Source organism: Dendropsophus ebraccatus, chromosome 7, assembly GCF_027789765.1.
Source record: "Dendropsophus ebraccatus isolate aDenEbr1 chromosome 7, aDenEbr1.pat, whole genome shotgun sequence".
NCBI lineage: Eukaryota > Metazoa > Chordata > Amphibia > Anura > Hylidae > Dendropsophus > Dendropsophus ebraccatus.
In genome coordinates, this window is record NC_091460.1 from 29,511,528 (window position 1) to 29,532,022 (window position 20,495).

The 20,495-nt window shown below is 41.9% G+C and overlaps 1 protein-coding gene across 2 annotated transcripts in view; it reads right to left on the reverse strand.

The window, feature by feature from the left end:
- The window catches only part of LOC138796696 (RING finger protein 24), a 63,712-nt gene that overhangs the window by 37,436 nt on the left and 5,781 nt on the right, over positions 1 to 20,495 (reverse strand). The window contains exon 1 of one of the 2 annotated variants that reach the window (XM_069976335.1): positions 9,466 to 9,543. The exons of the other annotated variant lie outside the window; for it this stretch is intronic. The gene's annotated coding sequence lies outside the window, so the exon portion shown is untranslated. Of the gene's footprint in view, positions 1 to 9,465; positions 9,544 to 20,495 lie in introns of those variants that run through there. 2 annotated transcript variants of the gene reach the window in all.

The following is a 20,495-nucleotide window of genomic DNA, read 5'->3' on the forward strand; positions in this document are numbered from 1 at the left end:
TTTTTTAAACCTTTTTACGAACGACTGAAAGATTTCTAATTTTACGAACCGATTAGCGAATTATCTTTCAAAGATCAACAATTTTTTTTCGACATGCTAAAAAACAATTTTTAAGGACAATATAACGATTTTGCCTTTGTCGTTCGCTCGTCTACACCAATACCACGAGACGATTATGGTTAACGAGCTGTCGTTAGAACGAGTTTATAAACGATAATCGTTCCGTGAAATAGGGCCTTAAGGGTACGGGTGGTAGTAATAATAATAGTAGTAGTAGTAGTAGTAGTAGTAGTAGTAGTAGTAGTGGCAGTGGTGTCTGCCATTTTGTCTGAAACACCAAAAATTTTAGTTTTTTTTTTTTTTTTTAAATCTGAGACTTTTTGGATGTTTCAAACAAGTCTGAACATTGCTGAATGAATCCTCTCATCTCTACACAGTACACTATTCAGTATTGTAGCTTTTCTAGACACAACTCCAGTATTACCCAATATCCAACTAGAATCATGCATAAAAAGCAAATCCACTGGTACAATTCCCAGTTGTGTCTATCTGCATCGTCTCATCCACGCTCTCCTTTGGATGTAATATATCTCACAGTTCACCCTGAATGTCCCAGATCATGAATAGAATGACAGAACAGTAAGGACTGCCATACACACAGTAAACTATAGAGAAAGCAGAATAAACAACGATAACAATGCAGATTTATCTCCAGAACCTCTATGGGCATTATGACGGCACCATGTATAGCAGTCTCCAGGTATCTGTAGTATCTGTACGAGTCCAAAAAAAGACTCAAAAACAACTAAACAGAATAATAAAATCGTGACACAAGAGGACGACTGGGGGACTTTTATATCCAGATCTGCTTTGGGAAATAGAAATAGCAGATAGCAATTATCTTTCTAGCAGAAACTATTTCCCTGGGAATTATGGACAGCGACAAATTTCCATACGTGTAATCAGAGTCTCATCCATATGCATGCAGTCATCCCGCCACGTTCATCGCACTCGTCTCTACCCAGCCTAAATTTAGCAGCCGGGTCACTCGACCGATTATATATCTCCATGTGACCAATAAACGTAATAAGATATATGGAAAACAGGTAAGATGAAGCACGGTTAACCCCTTGGGTGGTGGTCAGTGTTTCAGGTGATACTCGGAGACAGAATTCAGAGTGCAGGTCTTCTCACCCGAGCCATGCAGGCGCTTCCGCTGGAGCTTGTATAAACATAACATCGGGGTTATTCCTGGACTGTTTACACAAGCGCTAACAAAATCAACGGTTTATTCATGTTTCCAGTTATCCGCTTCCCCATGTGCAATTACAACCTCGCCGTGACCTTTCCATTAAGATAATAAAAGAGGATTATAGATTAGTACATTGAGAGGTCCGGCTGTAATAAAGTCTTTAGGGGTGGATATTGTATCCCATTGCGGTTCCTAAAATTGTATACTTAAAGAAGCGGTTCACAAAAAAATTCTTTGGGCCCCCCAGGTAGGCACTGGCGCATATACTTACCACAGGTGATCGGTGTCCCACAGCGCAGCTTTATTCCAGTCCTGCGGCGCTGTTCAAATCCGGTGCACGCTCATGTCATCCGCTCCTCTGACCCCCGTGATTGAACGCCGGAAGTCAGGCTTTACTATGCATTCTCTATGGGAGAGCGTGACTTACGGAGTTCAATCATAAGAGAGAGAAGAGAGGTCACAGCAGCGGATGGCATGAGCGTGCGCCACGGGACACCAATCAACTGTGGTGAGTATACGCTCAAGCACCTAATAAAAAAAATTGTCAACTGCTTCTTTAAACAACGATGTGAAAATAGATTAGAGAAAGAGAGAGAGGTTGCTTTGAGAGTAAATGGCACCATACATTGTTACTGAAAAGAGAGTTCCTTTAGAGGTAGATGTTTACCCCACTGCGGAACCTAAAATTCTAAATAAATTCTAAATACCAAGTATATATATATATATATATATATATATATATATGCTTTAAGTTGTTTTTTTATTAGTAACTAGTGCCATAGAGAGATACTTAAAAGAATGTTCCTACCAGATGGCACTGCTATGTGATCTGACAAGCCCCCAGAATCAAACTGTAGGGAAGGAGACTTTAGGGTCCTATTAGACAAAGCGATTTTTAACAATGAACAATTAACGATAAACGATTGCAAACAAGATTGTTTATCGTTAACCTGAAATCGTTTACCATATTACACAGAATGATAGTCGTTAGTTGCGATCGTTACTACGATGGTTTACTCCATATGATCCCAGCAAAAGGAGAAACACTTTGGAGTTACACTGAACGATTGATGAACAAATGTGGAATTACACTGAACAAATGTGGAATTACAGCGATATTATTATTATTGTTTAAATTCGAACGATATTACGATTTTCCGTGCGATAATTGTCCCATATAACAGGGCTTTAACTCTCTGGAGACTACAAGATGCTGTTTCAGACAGAGATCCTTAGAAGCTTCTTCAGTCCTCTACCCCCAGATCCCGAGTGTTAAGGCCCTATTCCACGGAACGTTTTTGAATGATTATCGTTCGTAAAATCGCTCAAACGACCGCTCGTTAACGATATTCGTTCTGTGGAATAGCTGTAAACGAGTGAATGACAACTACGAAATCGTCGTTGAGTTGTTCACTATTTTTTTTTAACATGTCGGAAAAAAAATCGCTGGTCTTTCAACAATAATTCGCTAATCTTTTCGTTGAATAAAAAATCTTTCAGTCTTTCTTGAAATGTCTACGTACATTTCCCCACCTACATGCTCAGCCCGGCGAACGTTTTAAACGACCATGTAACGATGTAACGACCGCAAAAAAAATCGTTACACTACAGATATCGTTCACGTTCCCACACGTATTATGTGTTATCGTTCGCTTAAACAAATCGTTAAGTGCTCGTTAACGAGCGGTTGTTGGAGCGAGTCTATGAACGATAATCGTTCCGTGAAATAGGGATATTAAAAAGAGCACTGTAATAGAACACCACTACCGCCAATCCTGGGGTAACATTAACTATTCATACATACCACCTACCTAGGACTGTCAGAACAGTAAACTGCATATTGTTAGGTCAGATGCAAGTTTGTGCTCTCTTTTAGGTTGTCAGGTTGCATTAGTGTCTTCTAGAATCATTGAATATTAATAGAGTCTTGTTTTAAGTCCTGAAAGGGCATTGTCGCTGCATATGTGATAGATATACAAGTCAACGATGATCAGAGATTTCCACTGGTTTAACCCCCTAATTATTTCTAGACCAAGTAGTCGCAAACATTGTGTTTTTGTCTCCTCCTTTCTTCAAAGGTTTTATGATCCACCCATCGTAGTCAATGGTCATGCATGTATATAACTGTAAGGAGGCCTGGCATGGTATAGAGAGATAGGCTTATTAGTGAATAATGGTTTTCCCCGAAAAAGTTCTTGAGGGCATTCTGGGATCCAAATTGGGCAAATATGTTGACAACCTATGATCTCATGTGTATGGTGGCCACCTAATCCACAAGTGCCAATATGGTGCCATATAAACTATTACTAGACTATATTGCAGACGGTCATTCTAAACAATATAAAGTTCTAGGCTTGTAGTCTCCTTGCCAATAAACAAAGCAGATAGCAGGAAAAGACAATAATAACATACTATATCCCTGCAAAGCAGAGCCTAGGCATGTAACCTTTGAAGATGACTTGAAGACATTCCAAAGAATGAATGGAAATATCCTCTAATCTCCTGGCTGCCAAACCTACAGTATACACAAATCTCTACATCCTTGGAGATGTTACAGGAGAAGGAATGAGCGAGTCCAAGAAATTCTGAAGATATCAGAATATATATCGTACCCAACCTAGGTCATAGTCATTCTATAAAACAGGACCTCCCAGACACAATGCTCCAGAATCATCGCTGAGCAAAGCAACAACCAAAAAGGAAAAAATATATAAGTCTGGGTTATACTAACACCAGCTCTAGTATAACTGGGAGACTATTCATACTGGGTACAGAATCACTGTAGTAAGAAGTGAGCAGTATTATAGCAGCTATATACATGTACATAGGAGCAGTATTATAGTAGTTATATTCCTGTATATAGGAGCAGTATTATAGAAGTTATATTCTTGTATATAGGAGCAGTATTATAGTAGTTATATTCTTGTATATAGGAGGCAGTATTATAGTAGTTATATTCCTGTATATAGGAGCAGTATTATAGTAGTTATATTCTTGTATATAGGAGCAGTATTATAGTAGTTATATTCTTGTATATAGGAGGCAGTATTATAGTAGTTATATTCTTGTATATAGGAGCAGTATTATAGTAGTTATATTCCTGTATATAGGAGCAGTATTATAGTAGTTATATTCCTGTATATAGGAGCAGTATTATAGTAGTTATAGTCTTGTATATAGGAGCAGTATTATAGTAGGTATGAACTGGAGAGAATGGAACCGCTGCACATCCCATCTATGGCTGATACTAATGCCGCTAGGCCTATATTAAAAATCAACACCAGAGTGTCTGTATATGAATTGATCAAGCCATATTGCCCCGTGTACCACCGCGCAGGTCCTCTGGTCCACACGGGTCCCTACGCTAACTCCACACCGTGTCGGTCAGCGACCGCCAACCCCGCAAAGCGTGCACGTGCAGGGAAGGGAGGCCATGGAACGGCCCTGCAACCCCAATATCACAGGACCAGACCCAAAAAGCCCCACCAAAACCCAGCCAGCACCACCGGCGGGGAAGGCTGCCCCCAAACGACACAAGTATGGATATGGTATTACACTTACCATTGCTGCTCTCACAGAATGGGGAAGACATAGGGTCCAGACATGTGAGCACAGGCATATCCTGCTAATTTTGGTCATGTGGGTCTTATAGAGGAGTGCTAGCTGTTCAGAGAGGGAGAATTGCAAAACACGAACTGGAGAGAATGGAACCGCTGCACATCCCATCTATGGCTGATACTAATGCCGCTAGGCCTATATTAAAAATCAACACCAGAGTGTCTGTATATGAATTGATCAAGCCATATTGCCCCGTGTACCACCGCGCAGGTCCTCTGGTCCACACGGGTCCCTACGCTAACTCCACACCGTGTCGGTCAGCGACCGCCAACCCCGCAAAGCGTGCACGTGCAGGGAAGGGGGCGACCTTCTCCGCCGGCGGTGCTGGCCGGGTTCTGGTGTGGTGTTTTTGGGTCTGGTCCTGTGGCATGGGGGTCGCAGGGCCGTCCCATGGCCCCCGTTCCCTGACTGTGCACGCCTGCGGGGTTGGTGGCCACTGACTGGCACGGTGTGGACTTAGTGTAGGGACCCATGTGTATCAGATACCGGCACGAGGTACATGGGGCAGTATGGCTTGATCAATTCATACACAAAATTCTGATGTGTTTTTTATTTAGCCAAGCGGCACTAGTATCAGCCATAGGTGTGAGGTGCAGCACTCTGTTTCTTCCCTGAACCGCATTATAGTAGGTATATTCTTGTATATAGGGGCAGTATTATAGTAGTTATATTCCTGTATATAGGGGGCAGTATTATAGTAGGTATATTCTTGTATATAGGAGCAGTATTATAGTAGTTATATTCCTGTATATAGGGGGCAGTATTATAGTAGTTATATTCTTGTACATAGGAGCAGTACTATAGTAGTTATATTCCTGTATATAGAAGCATTATTATAGTAGTTATATTCTTGTATATAGGGGCAGTATTATAGTAGTTATATTCTTGTATATAGGAGCAGTATTATAGTAGTTATATTCTTGTATATAGGAACAGTATTATAGTAGTTATATTCTTGCATATAGGAGCAGTATTATAGTAGTTATATTCTTGTATATAGGAGCAGTATTATAGTAGTTATATTCCTGTATATAGGAGCAGTATTATAGTAGTTATAGTCTTGTATATAGAAGCAGTATTATAGTAGTTATATTCCTGTATATAGGAGCAGTATTATAGTAGTTATATTCTTGTATATAGGGGAAGTATTATAGTAGTTATATTCTTTTATATAGGAGCAGTAGTATAGTAGTTATATTCTTGTATATAGGGGAAGTATTGTATTAGTATTATAGTCTTATACAGTATATAGTAATTAACCAAACATGTACTTTTATGCTTCTCTTCCCACACTCCTCCTGTCAAATGAAGAAAGTACATTTCTTAGCAGGGGGTCACAATGAGCGGATAAGAAATCTCTAGCAAGGGTGATAGGAGAATTTACAACAGAACAGATATATACTGTGACAGACAAAAAAAACATAGAGAGATTGATAGATATGAGACAGATGGATAGATACGCAAAAAGAAATAGTGCAGCACTCACAAAAGGCACGTTTCAGTCCAACATTAGGAATATTTTCAAGCAGTAGCACTACTTGAAAATGGTCCTAATGTTGGACTAATACACTGTGGTTCTAGGTGGAAAAAAAAACGTGGGTTTTTTAGCACAACTTTTGTGAGCGCCGCGGTATTTCTCCTTGAATATATATTGTGCACTTTGGTCACAACCTTCTACTGAGTGCTGCATAACCTGCTTGACTTTTTTGGATAGATAGATAGATAGATAGATAGATAGATAGATAGATAGATAGATAGATAGATAAGAGATAGATAAATGATAGATAGAGAGATAGAGATAGATAGATAGATAGATAGATAGATAGATAGATAGATAGATAGATAAGAGATAGATAGATAAATAGATAGAGATAGATAGATAGATAGATAGGAGATAGAGAGAGAGAGATAGATAGATAATGATAGATAGATGATAGATAGATAGATAGATAGATAGATAGGAGATAGATAGATGATAGATAGATAGATATGTAAAGATGTTCCACAGCACACCATCATACGTGTAAAAGGTGATTTATTCCAAAAAAATACAGAGAAGTACAAAAGATGTGACGTTTCGACCTCCTCACGAGATCATTATCAAGCATGATCTCGTGAGGAGGTCGAAACGTCGCATCTTTTCTACTTCTCTGTATTTTTTTTGGAATAAATCACCTTTTACACGTATGCTGGTGTGCTGCGGAACATCTTTACATACTTTTGGGGATCCCCGAGCCAGGGGACTGACTCTGTACAGCACCTGCTTCATGAACCTTTGGATGTGCGGCTTCTTCCTGTTTCTAGATAGATAGATAGATAGATAGATAGATAGATAGATAGATACCTGCTATTGTAATGCTACAAATAAAACACTATATCAGTAGTTTTTACAGAAAGGGTTCAGAATGGTCCTAGAACAATGCTGTGGTATATAGAGATGACAGGACAGCAGGTTTGTCTCCAGCAGCTTCCATCATGGGGAGCAGTGTACAATGTCCTGTCTGTCTCCTATCTCCATGTGCTGTGTCAGGCGATGGAGATCTCACTAAGTTTATAAGTTCTCCTCTTTTTCCCGGGGTCTCCCGGTGCTCAGCCGCTGTATAACACACAGATGTCACATCCTATAGTGACGGCCTCAGAGTGCTCCTCTCTGCTGGAAGCCCAAGGCAGCGAAACGCGTTAACCCTCCTGATGTGACCTTTAATATAAGGACCAGATGGGTGACAACAAACATGGCCACATTCACAGCTCCATACAGGCCGTCACCCAGCTGTTTATACAATGACACAGTAATGGGGGATAGCTGGGCGGCCTGTGCTACTTACAGGGATATAAGTCCTTCCTGATGTGTGGTGTACTATATGTTGCTACGTTACATGGAGGATGTGGCCGTCATCATCTCTTCAGTACTCAGGTGAGCGTATAATGTGCTGGAGCAATGAACACTCATAATGGCCGCTCCTTCACCATCTGTACGCACCATAAAGCACTCTCCATCATTCTGAGAGGACCTCATCACCTGCCATATCTATCATGAGATATCACCATATAGATATAGGATAGGTGTATTATGTGAGCTACAGGACAAAGTAACCACATTATAATATCCGGAATATTCTATCTCTCTCCTATCTATCTATCAATTATCTATCTATATATTTTCTATCTATTATCTATCTGTCCGCCGCACAGTCTGCACAGGCCTTACTTTCTAGAACCCACATGTCAAACTCAGGCCTCCAGCTGTAACAAAACTACAAGTCCCATTATACATGGACAGCCAAAGCTAAAGCTTTGGCTGCCAAGGCATGATGGGATTTGTAGTTTTGCAACAGCTGCAGGGCCTGAGTTTGACACCCCTGATCTAGAATGAAGTCCTTTGAGGACAAGTACAGTAGGCTGTAGATGAGTATATAGTGGTACAAACAGTCTGTGGACGGACCAGTCACACACTCATCAATGTGCTTCAGCCATTGCTACCACCCTCAGGGGGGTCTCTTGTGGTCCCACCATAACAACCTGATCTGATGTCCTCAGCCAGAGCCAAAAAATAACTCCATTCGTTGTAATATCTGGAGCACTCTCTGAGGTAAGGCCTAAACCTTCCCACAATCTGGAATCCAAATGGCGGTAAGCAAGGTACTGGGTACATGGGCAGACCATGTCAAATCTTATATACTTATCCCCTTATTTTCAATGATATACAGCTACACAAAGGTGGAGAGATCGGATAAGGTCACAACACCCTCGTAGCACAAGTGTGTAAGGTCAATGACACAGGGCTGTCAATGTTCTGCAGTTGTCTTAGAGTCAACATCTAGAGAAGACATGGGTATTAATACTTGACCCTCCTCCTGTCAGGTCAGAGACCTTGTGACTTCATTTCTAAAAATGACACACAGGTCCTATTGTCTGGGGAGGCGTTTTATTGCTGTTTGATTGTGGTGTGCAAATAGAGTCATCTTACGTAAAGTTCTATGGGGTTACCAAAGGTGCACTGACTTCTCGGTCTCATTGCCAAGTGGTCCCCAACCACTCTTGGCAGCTGAGAGTCCAATTTACCGCATAGCAGACAGAGATAAGCCAATGCCACTCAATGTTAGCTTCACAAAAACCTCCCTTAGTATTGACAAATATAAGCTCTGTAGGAGAGGCCTGAAACAAAACTATACATCTAGTCTGTTGTGCAGATAGAATTTCCGTAGACCACTTGACTGCATGAAGTTACAAGGGCTCAAAAAGGGGTCAACCGGGCAGGAGGTCAAGTAGCTGCCGGCCAACCTTGTGTTCCACAGCAAAAGTGGATACATGTGAATTCTACAAGGGTACATAATAATTGAGCTATGGGATGGACAATCCCTCTAAATACGTTCTGGCTGTTAATCAAATATTGTTTTTGTCTGGTACTGAACAAAGATGACAAAGCTGGTCCATTGGTGGCAGTGGAAAGGAATTACCCTGTGGACTGAAGGTAGTCATACCCATACCAAGTCCCTTTATACACATGAATGTTCAGCTTGGCCAAGCATTCAGTGGTTCCGAATGAAGAGAGAAAGGGGTAGGCCACTGTCAAGACTTCTCAGGCAGCTACTTACTTTTCCAAGAACAAAAGGATTAGGTCAGCTGAAATCCAACATGCCAAGAGTCAGGAGGTCCCCATACACATCAGAAACCATGTTTAGCACTAAACTATTTTTTCTCTCCCCCATTACCCCAAATCCTCCAATCTTGGTTGCACGCCCAATGTTTTGCTTCCCCGTTCAGCACTAAGCAGGGATTATGACATCATTGAATGCTGGCAGAATGAGTCCAGAAGATCTGACTTGGGAGCACCCGGGGAGCAAAGAAGACAAGTATTTGCTCTATTATTATTTGACATCACCGGAAGGCATGTTTTCTATTTGCCTGGAAAATGCCTTTAAGGCTACAACATGCTAAAATTTACTACATATCTTCTACTCCTAAAAACCATTCTCAAGCTAACCAGATTGTTTAAAGCGACTCTGTACCCACAATCTGACCCCCCAAAACCACTTGTACCTTCGGATAGCTGCTTTTAATCCAAGATTTGTCCTGGGGTCCGTTCGGCAGGTGATGCAGTTATTGTCCGAAAAAACAACCCCGTGCCAAACGGGAGTATCTGTGCCCTAACTTTGCACCACCCTTTCCGTCCCTTCTCCCCACCCTCCTCATCATTAGGAATGCTCCTGGCAGATTGCCTCCTATTCCCCACCTGTGTCAGCCTGGCACATGGGCTGGATCGTTAAGGCACCTGTGCAATGTTCAGACAGGAGAAAATTTTCCGGTGGCATTCCTAATGATGAAGAGGGTGGGGAGGAGGGACGGAGGGGTGGTGTAAAGTTAGGGCACAGATACTCCCACTTGGCACGGAGCTGCAAGTTTAAAAGTTGTTTTTGAAGACAATAACTGCATCACCTGCCGAACGGACCCCAGGACAGATCTTGGATTAAAAGCAGCTATCCGAAGGTACAAGTGGTTTGGGGGGGTCAGATTGTGGGTACAGAGTCGCTTTAAGCACAAGAAAATTATATTTTGATGAACAACAAATCTAGATAAGACCAGACTAAACCAAAGCCATGAGAACCAAAGCCAAATCACCTCATCTAATCGGATCCATAATCTCTTCCATCCAAGGTTATCCTATTCCGGGAAAAACTCTCTGAGGAATACTGTTAGAAAATGTCACCCTATTAAGCCTCCAAAATGGGCCATAAACAAAGAGAATTACTATCAAAAAGAACTTTTAAGACCCCCCTCTCCACTGGCACACATTGTTATTTTGGTCAAACAGACAACTCTTCAGGGTATTACAGGAAATATGGGAGACAAAAATACAACCTATTCAGTCTCAACCAGTCCCAATGGTGTCAAAACCTCCCAAAAAAGGATTCTCAATGAATCTCATAAAATGGTCTCTATTTGTTACAAATTTATAAATGTAGCAAGAAAAAAAATGGTTAATGGTCCAAAGTCCCCAAAACTTTCATACACATCAATGAAAAGTCGTCCAAACCCACGTTGTTACCGGCCAACCATCAATGGAGGGCTCCTGACTTTCCTCTGACATCATCTGTGTTGAATCTCAACCCTGTTGTTTTCAGAGAGATAAGCCACCACCATGGCAACAACTCTCTCCTCTTCTCCCCATTCAGAACACATGAATGCTCGGCCAGGTCAAATGTTATTGTGTATTGGGTAAATGGGAGAGATTTATCGGCCAAAAGATATTGATGGTGTATTTGCTTCAGATCATCATGCATGTTTATGCCTGTGGAAAGGGCTATACGTAACCAGCAATGGAACACAACTGAAGTCTAAAGATTGGCCTGTATGTGGGATCAGGTGGAAGAGATGCCACTTATTAGACTACACATTAGACAGTCTGTATGTCTACAACCGTCCCTCTCCATGTGATGTCCTCCACATGTCATTGCCAAACTGTTCACCCCAGAGATGGCTAATTCTTCAATCTGCATACACCAGATGGTCGAAATTATCCAGGGACCAGTCTTGTTATAACCCCCCTCCCTTTTCCACTGGACCAGCGATAGTATAGGAAGTAGGACATGGTGAACACCAAAGCCTCATGTGACCCATCTATGGCTGACATATGGGTCTGACTTTCTGCCAGCTGTCACCAGGGATGGTCTAAGGTCTGTAAAGACTAAATACTATGTGATGTACCCCACCCATAAAGTATACGGACAGTAAAGGCCCTATTACACCTCTAAATGGGTGCTCGTTTCCCCCTGTTCTTTGCTCGCTGCACTGTGCTATTACACACACAGAAAGCGAGCGAGGAGCAACAGGAGGGGCTGTTCTCATGACCCCTAGGACCCTATTACACAGAAAGATTATCGTGCAAAAAAATCATTCAAATTTAAGTGATTATCTTTCCATGCGTATGCAGGCAGCAATCAAACGACTAACGAAAATTTATTTCAGTGTAGTTGATCGCATCTTTCCAGCTGACCATAAAATCGGCGCCAACCGTTTCCAAACCTTTCAGTGTATGTACACATTATTTCTTACAATCGTTCATATACTAGAGTATACAAAGAGACGTTACAATCATAAATAACGACTCTCGTTCCGTGTATCATGGTTAATGATTGTGGGTCGTTCCTAAAAGTGCTTATTTGTGATCGTTATAAAAAAAAAAAACAGTTTGTCTAAAAGGACCTTTAGATTGTTGGGGTGTCCCTTTGAAGTCAGCGGTGTTCTGTTGCTGCCACTCTTAGCGCAGCGATGCGTTGCAGCACCACGTTGATCGTGCATGTCAGCTGATCGTTGATGCGCTATTACCTGAACGGTCGGTCAAGTGAGGCCGATGCTCATTCAGTGTAATAGGGCCTTAAGATTGGTTACTCGATGATGCCCTGTGAGACTTCTACAACTGAGATAAGCAACATGTTCTTAATATGTTTTGAGCATGTTGGATGCTACTAAGGATCGATCAAAGTCAATGGGTCCACTACATATAGAGCATAGTATACATCAGCGGGCCTGGCTGCTGATAACGCCATCATATGTCAAAAATACGAATGTGGTATTTCTGAAGCCCCTATTACACTGGGCGACGGAGAGGAGCAAACGAGCGCTGTCAGTGCTCGTTTGTTCCTTGTTTCCCGCTCACTGCCAACGCTATAACATGCATCGGCAGCGAGCAGGTGAGGGCAGAGGAGGCCGCAGGGAGGCTTCCGGGGTGATTGCTAGATTGTCCGGGCAGCTCATAACAGATAACATGTTGAAAGACAAACGACTGCAACGATCAGCCCACATCGTTCATGTCGGCTGATCGTTGCCTTCTATTACACAAGACGATTATCGGCCGTGACAACTGATATCGGCCGAATATGGCAGATTATCGTTTAGTATAAAAGGGCCTTCAGAACGCCATCACTTCTGTATCTTGAACATCATCTGAAGCACAGAGACATCGTATCAAAATCACAAGAGCTCTGGAACCACCGCACAAACACTGTATTCCTATAATATTTTCGAAGATCGTCATCACTTCTGTATCTTGATCATCATCTGAAGCGGAGAGACATCATATCAAAATCACAAGAGCTCTGGAACCACCAAACAAACACCGTATTCCTATAGTATTTTCCAAGATCAACAGCCATTATCCACCACAATATGGGGGGAGAGGACTAATATTTAATGGGAAATTCCAAAAACACAAATACTATGATAATACCCACATATGGTCCTACCCATCAAGGATATCACAGATGACCAAGAACACCAAACCACTGACCAATATAATCGGCCAATAGATTTTTGCAGATTTTCTCCAGTGACTGATAATTCACACCCTGGGAGGCTGTTGTGAAAAGTGACCATTTTCTCGACTTTGTCTGGATAAGACAGCAGGGATAATGCGGGAGGTGGTCTGGATAAGAGCATTATTAATAATGAGATAAGATTACAGAGCAGACCCCTCAGCAGATACACCCTGCCCTGCGATAGCAGCAGGACCAGGACCTGGCGGCATTATCTAATCTGAGCAGCCTGGGGCTTAGCTGTGAGGGGTCTATATCTTCTAGGAAGATCCACCACCTACGTGTTCATGAAGAAGAAAAAAAACAAGGAAAACAAGCCAGACGGGTCAATCCATCACAATGGTTTCTTCTGACTTCATGTTAGTGCTTATGTTAAGGCTTTATTGCACAAAACGATTATCGGCCGTTACGGCCGATAATCTACTTGTGTAACAGAAGGCAACAATCAGCCGACATGAACGATGTCGGCTGATCGTTGCGGTCGTTTGTCTTTGAACATGTGGAAAGACAAACAACTAATATAGCAGCGATATGCTGCCGTCATTCCGTGGAATAGTAGCGGCCCTATCCTCTATGGGCAGCCTGGACCATCTAGCGATCACCCGGGCAGCCCCCCAGTAGCTCTCGTGGCCCACCATGTACTCACCTGCTCACCGCTACCACTTGTAACAGCTGCGGCAGTGCTGCAAAAACATGGCCACTTTCTTCCAGAGACAGCACCACTCTTGTCTCTAGTTCAGGTGTGGTTTGCAATTAAGCTCCATTCACTTCATTGGAACTGAGTTACAAAACCTGCACCCAAACTGGAGAACAGACTGGTGCTGTCTCTGGAAGAAAGCGGCCATGTTTGTGTAGCGCTGGATAACCCCTTTAATACTCTAAGGGTGCCTTCACACGTACCGTATCGCTGTGTTTATATCGGTGCGTTTTTTACATGCGCGTTATGATTCTCATGTGAAAATCAAAACTCGCATGTAAAAATCGCGCCAAAAACGCAATGTTAAAAACGCACCGATAAAAACGCAGCGATACGGTACGTGTGAAGCTACCCTAAAGGGGGTAATTCTGTCATCAGATTTCCTTTCATTCCTAGACACTCGTGGCTTCTACTTTGCCTGGAGATAACCCGTCTCCTGCGAGTATCGCCAGCCGCCCGGTATGCTTTAATTCTGAATGAACACACACACAAGCCTATGTCAGAACGTTTCGGCAGAGTAATTTAAGCCCAGCAACTCAATGTTATGAGCCGTGATTTACTGATCTGATTGTAAGAGATTAGATTTATCCCTTTAAATCATCTAATCTGCTAAAGGGTAGCGTGCGGCAGCTGTCGGGGCGGGCGGCAGGGGATTCGAGAAATTGATCAAACATGTTACAATTGGTAAAACCCAACCTCTAGAGGAAAAGGTCAGAGGGACACCAGGACGCCAGGGAAAATTACACCAATTTACAACCCCAATTCTTGGTCGGATGATGGAATAACTTTGAACACAGCGAGCGCGGTTCCCAATACTGGTGTCCTCATTCCGATTACCAGTCTAATAGATACTGAACATCTCCAGTTGGTTATCGGAAGTGGTCACCAAACAGACAAATCCAGCTCTGTCGCTTCTACATATACAATGGCGACTATAACGGTATTCCCAGATTTTACGGGCAAAGGATTAACTAATCCTCAGCAAGGCCTGATACAGGACAGAGGTGTGATGGGAAAAACTGTGTACATAATACAGTGAGATCCAGCAGCTATTTACACTGTAAGAGGCCGCTGTCCCCTACAATTCCGGTCAAACAAGTCTGTGAGATGAAAGAAACATGGCATTGTGGACACTACAGTAATGCGTCACTGGTATACAGTGCGGCTTACCAAGTACTAGATTACTAGGTATTTGCCCTGCATGGGCAATAATATAATAATAATAATAATTGTTTATTTGTATAGCGCACACAGATTCAGCAGGGCTTCACCTATCTGTATGTTTTTGGGTGTGGGAGGAAACCGGAGGAAAGCCACGCAAACACGGAGAGAACATACAAACTTTTTGCAGATGTTGTGCCGCGCTGCATATAACTATACTATAATACAAGAATTTACCTAATATGGGGCAGTGTGGCTTGATCAATTCACATACAGAATTCTGATGTTTTTTATGCAGCCGAGAGGTACTAGTATCAGCCATAGGTGTGAGGTGCAGCACTCTTTTTCTTCCCTGAACCGTATTTTGTTTCTCTCTTTTCTCCGTGTTTTGCACTCCTCCTGGTGAGACCTACATGACCGCAATTAGCAGGAGACACCTGAGTGTTCATGGTTTTAATCCCTCCTGTTTGTCCCATTCTATCTTTGATAGCTATGGTGAGTGCAATACCTTATCCAGACTTGTGCTGTTTGGGGGCAGCTTCCTCCGCCGGTGGTGCTGGCTGGGTTTTGGTGTGGCATTTTTGGGTCTGGTCCTGTGGCATGGGGGTTGCAGGGCCGTTCCATGGCCTCCCTTCCCTGACTGTGCACGCCTGCGGGGGTGGTGGTCGCTGACTGGCACAGTGTGGACTTAGTGTAGGGACCCATGTGTATCAGATGCCTGCACGCGGTACATGGGGCAGTGTGGCTTGATCAATTCACATACAGAATTCTGATGTTTTTTATGCAGCCGAGAGGTACTAGTATCAGCCATAGGTGTGAGGTGCAGCACTCTTTTTCTTCCCTGAACCTTACCTAATATAATACTGCCCCTATGTACAAGAATATAACTACTATAATACTGCCCCTATGTACAAGAATATAACTGCTATACTACTGCTCCCTATATACAAGAATATAACTACTATAATACTGCTCCTATATACAAGAATATAACTACTATAATACTGCCCCTATATACAAGAATATAACTACTAGAATACTGCTTCTATATACAAGAATATAACTACAATATACTGATTGTGTATACAAGAATATAACTACTATAACACTGCTCCTTTATACAAGAATATAACTACTATAATACTGCCCCCTATATACAAGAATATAACTACTATAATACTGCCCCTATATACAAGAATATAACTACTATAATACTGCTCATATATACAAGAATATAACTACTATAATACTGCTCCTATATACAAGAATATAACTACTATAATACTGCTCCTATATACAAGAATATAACTACTATAATACTGCCCCTATATACAAGAATATAACTACTATACTACTGCCCCCTATATACAAGAATATAACTACTATAATACTGCCCCTATATACAAGAATATAACTACTATAATACTGCTCCTATATACAAGAATATAACTACTATAATACTGCTCCCTATATACAGGAATATAACTACTATAATACTGCTCCTATATACAAGAATATAACTACTATAATACTGCCCCTATATACAAGAACATAACTACTATAATACTGCTCCTATATACAGGAATATAACTACTATAATACTCCTCATATATACAAGAATAGAACTACTGAAATAATATGCAGGTATTTTGGGATCAGTCATATGCACTGACGCCCTTGTTTTTCTATGAGGTAATCGCACAATGATGCCACCACAACACAATGACAAAGCTCTTCAGCAGCCTATTGGCACTGCTCTCCTGGCTCGCTGCCTGCAATAATTATTTACTAGGGAAAATCTCATGGCTCGGGATCACCATTGTGCTTCCCTGGAATATGTGACTGAGCGGGGAAGTTTGTTTTTAGTTATGATGTCAGTGGGATGAAGGTGATGACATCAGCGGGGGAGCTGCTCCTCTCTACCAAATGTATTTTTTATACCGCTGTAAAATCAGAGGTTATTACAATATGGATAATATTATTCAGGCCCCTGCGGCACAGATGAAAAGCTCGCCGGAGACAAATAAATCTCCGGTCCTCTGATATAAACCCACGTCCAGCAGCTGTCAGGAAGCACATGCGGGGACGGCTGGACACACAATGCAATACCCCGGCGTTACTAGGCCAAGTGTATTAGCGAGCTGTCAGACAACTCTAACAAGGCCGGAGAGAGCAAAATAAACCATGGTCTTTATCCGGCTCCAAAATGAACAGTCGCAAGAAAATCACATTTATATAAATTATTATTATTATTATTATTATTATTATTATTATTATTATTATTATTATATAAAAAAATAACGGGATAAAAAAATTAAAAAAAAAATAATTAAAAAAAAATGAAATATATATAAAAAAGTGTTTAATTGTAAAATAATAAGATACAATATGAGACAAAGAAATGAATCTACAATACAGATATAAAAATAAACATTACATCATAAAGTATAATAAAATCTAATATACATAATATAATACAATTTTATATAAAATAAAGAATACACTCTAATAAAATTTACAATACATACTATAGTAAAACATTACAACCCTGTTCAAACATGTTCATAACAGAAGCCACAATGCTGTGTCCGGCAGAGCGCATTAGTCCTTGGCTGAGCTGAGTGTGAATGTGTATGGCGGGATCAGTCCTCAGCTGAGTGTGAATGTGTATGGTGGAATCAGTCCTCGACTCCTCGGCTGAGTGTGCATATGTATGGAGGGATCAGTCATCAGCTGAGTGTGTATATGTATGGCAGGATCTGTCATCAGCTGACTGTGCATATGTATGGTGGGATCAGTCCTCGGCTGAGTGTGCATATGTATGGTGGGATCAGTCCTCGGCTGAGTGTGCATATGTATGGTGGGATCAGTCTTTGGCTGAGTGTGCATGTGTATGGTGGGATCAGTCCTCAGCTGAGTGTGCATATGTATGGCGGGATCAGTCATCAGCTGAGTGTGCATATGTATGGTGGGATCAGTCCTCGGCTGAGTGTGCATATGTATGGTGGGATCAGTCCTCAGCTGAGTGTGCATATGTATGGTGGGATCAGTCATCAGCTGAGTGTGCATATGTATGGTGGGATCAGTCTTTGGCTGAGTGTGCATGTGTATGGTGGGATCAGTCCTCAGCTGAGTGTGCATATGTATGGCGGGATCAGTCATCAGCTGAGTGTGCATATGTATGGTGGGATCAGTCATCAGCTGAGTGTGCATATGTATGGCGGGATCAGTCATTGACTGAGTGTGCATATGTATGGCGAGATCAGTCATCAGCTGAGTGTGCATATGTATGGCGGGATCAGTCATCAGCTAAGTGTGCATATGTATGGTGGGATCAGTCCTCGGCTGAGTGTGCATATGTATGGCGGGATCAGTCATCAGCTGAGTGTGCATATGTATGGCGGGATCAGTCCTCGGCTGAGTGTGCATATGTATGGCGGGATCAGTCATCAGCTGAGTGTGCATATGTATGGCGGGATCAGTCCTCGGCTGAGCATGCAGTGTATGGTGGATCACGTGAGAGTTTGGCTGCCGGCTATCTGAATTGTATGCCCGCTTTATTCTAAAGGACGCGTATGGAGGCCCAAGAAGTCCATGCCGCTCCAGCCCCTGTACACCAGCCTATTCGCACGGTCGCCCATGACAACGCCAGCTCTGCTCCATCCTCAGCTGTGTGGGGCCCTGTGTTCCACTGCTGACAGCTGGAGGCCTATTCCCCAGCCCCTCCATTTATTAGATCTTGAGCAGCAAGTGATGTGAACAGGGTTTACAAGCGTGACGTCCTCACCCACATGCTAATGGCGCTCATTAAAGTGATAAGCACACGGCCGTGGCATCTGTACAATGCGTCCAGGTCATGTCCTAACAAAGACAGCTGTAAATTTAAAGGGACAGTAAACCTACAGTCGGCAGCTTATAAAAGTGCAGCGGCGTAATAATAAAATACCCACCTCTTATATGTACGTGAATGGGGAGAGGCGAGATAAAGTCAACACTTCCTGCCGACGGTCAGCGCGATAGAGACGATAAGAGGGAAGCAAAGGCTTTTATCAAAGCAAATGGAGGCCGAATAGGTTTAGTGCCCCTTTAATAAGTGGAAATGTAATAACACAGACAGTAGGAGGAGGATAATGGAGAAAAATCTGATTAATAAAGCTACAAAAACACACAACAAAGACGGATACACCCGGCACCGTCATTCTATTAACACTGGTTTAGCTTAAAGGGGTACTCCTGCGAAAAGCTTTTTCTTTCAAAGTTAAATAGATTTATAATTTACTTCTATTTAAAAATCTCCAGTCTTCCAGTACTTATCAGCTGCTGTATGTCCTACAGGAATTGGTGTATTTTTTCTAGTCAGACACAGTGCTCTCTACTGCCAGTAGCAAATAACCATAGAAAACCTCTCCTGCTCTGGACAGTTCCTGTCATGGACAGAGGTGGCAGCAGAGTGCAGTGTGTCAGACTGGAAAGAATACACCACTTCCTGCAGGACATACAGCAGCTGATAAGTATGGAAAGACTTGAGATTTTTAAATAGAAGTAAATCACAAATCTATATAACTGTCTGACACCATTTGATTTTAAAGGGGTTGTCCAGGATTAGAAAAACATTAGAAACAGCACCACTCCTGTCCTCAGTTTGGGTGTGGTATTGCAGCTCAGTCTCATTGAAATGAATGGAGCTGAATTGTAATACAACACACAACCCAAGGACATGGGGTGGCGCTGTTTTTGCAAAAAAGTAGCTGTGCTTTTTCTAATCTAGATAGAAGAAGGGAAACCTACAGTACCATGATGCTGCTTCATGTATCAATCGGCGTTATTAATGAGATTTTCCTATGAATATGATTGCAGGAGATTAAGGATTGAAGTTTAATTACTATAAAAGCATGAATGGCATCTAATCTTATTATACCCTCATTACACTCTGCCACCCGGGAATGTGCCCAACCAACCTGTATGCAGATGCCACATTACATGTACATCCATAATGCTGCCTGATATTACAGCTACACCCAAATACAACAATAAAAAACTAATAACCCTGTGTATATTGTTCTACATGGGGGGGCAGCAATAAAAGTTATAGTAGATGATGTGTGAGTCACAGGGAAAGCACCTACAATAGCCGAAAACAACAACAATAGTAATTAGGGACCTGATAAAAAAAAACTACAATAAAATAAAATCCCACAATGCCTCGTGCGTGACTACTATCCTATTTATATGGGTGATGAGCAAGAAAAGAACCTGTTTACATCATGAGAAATGGATAAGAAATGCAATAATAACAACAAACACAATGTAATATAGATGTGTGTGTATGATATAGATGTCTGTACGTAATACAGATGGGTAATATAGATGTGTGTGTGATATAGATGTCCGTGTGTGTAATATAGATGTGTAATATAGATGTGTGTGTGATATAGATATCCGTGTGTGTAATATA